We start from the raw sequence: 1232 nt of genomic DNA, 5'->3' as shown, positions 1-1232 counted from the left end.
TCAATGTTTTTGTTTTATTATATTTGATCTATATGAAGTATTTGTTTCAGCCAATATCTACAAGGTACCTCACTCTGTTACCAGCACTTATAGTTTCCTGACGGTCAGGAACTGCCCATGCATAGGACAGGCCGTTCGATTGTATAGTAAAAATGACATCACCTCTGCCTGATTGACAGGCAGAGGCCTGCATGGGGAGGGGCGGCGGCAGCTGGCGTTTATGGAAGTGACCAGGCCAATGACTGCGAGGTGCAATTTACTTGGTCTTTAGCAACTTTAACTGGAGACACCGCAAATAACAAATTCATATGTCTATGAAGAGTATTGCTCATCTGCTACATCCATTCACTTAAGGTGCCCCATACACGGTGTGTCCTTGCCTTGAGATGTGATGTGATGCGCTGCGTGCTCCTGAGCACATCACATTGCAAAGTACAAAAAGTATGGGCAGCATGTACTTTTTGAACTAGATTGCATTGTATCTAGTTCAAATTGGATGCTGTTGTAGCGTATCGCATGCGTTTTGAACTAGATGCGATGCTATCTAATTAAAAACACACGGAGCACATTGTAGTATCAAGGCCACTCTTCCTAACTGCTGCCTCATGTCCTGGCCATACCTGCAATGCTTGCTTTGTGCCCAGACAGCATGTCTGTCTCCCTGCTGCCCGCCCCCTGACTAAACACCCCCACCCCCCCAGTGGTGGGTAGCGAGGTCGCATGCAATCCCCAGTAGTGCTATTATAGATGTCCCCAGTAGTGCCGGTTACATATCATGTCCCCAGTAGTGCCGGTTACATATCATGTCCCCAGTAGTGCCGGTTACATATCATGTCCCCAGTAGTGCTGTTACAGATGTCCCCAGTAGTGCCAGTTACATATCATGTCCTCAGTAATGCATTTACAGATGGAAGCGGTACATCTGTCAGAACAGACTTAGGTCTACAGTCATTAGGTCGACCCCGGAAGGTCGACTGACCCCAAGGTCGACATGACTTGAGGTCAACATGGGCCAAGGTCGACATGGGTTTAGGTCGACAGTCATTAGGTCGACATGAGGTTTCCACTTTTTTTTAGCCGAATGTCGACACAGTCGTCATGGACACAGTTGGAGTTGCATCGCTCGCTATGCTTCGGGCACACTATTTTATTCTCCCACCACGCCCTAGTGGATGGTAGGGCATGAAATACCGCCTGTCGGCACATGCCGGCTCAAAAAAAAGTGAAAAACT

Source organism: Crinia signifera, chromosome 4 (genome assembly GCF_055691185.1).
Source record: "Crinia signifera chromosome 4, ASM5569118v1, whole genome shotgun sequence".
Taxonomy (NCBI): Eukaryota; Metazoa; Chordata; class Amphibia; order Anura; family Myobatrachidae; genus Crinia; species Crinia signifera.
This window is presented reverse-complemented; position numbering follows the sequence as displayed.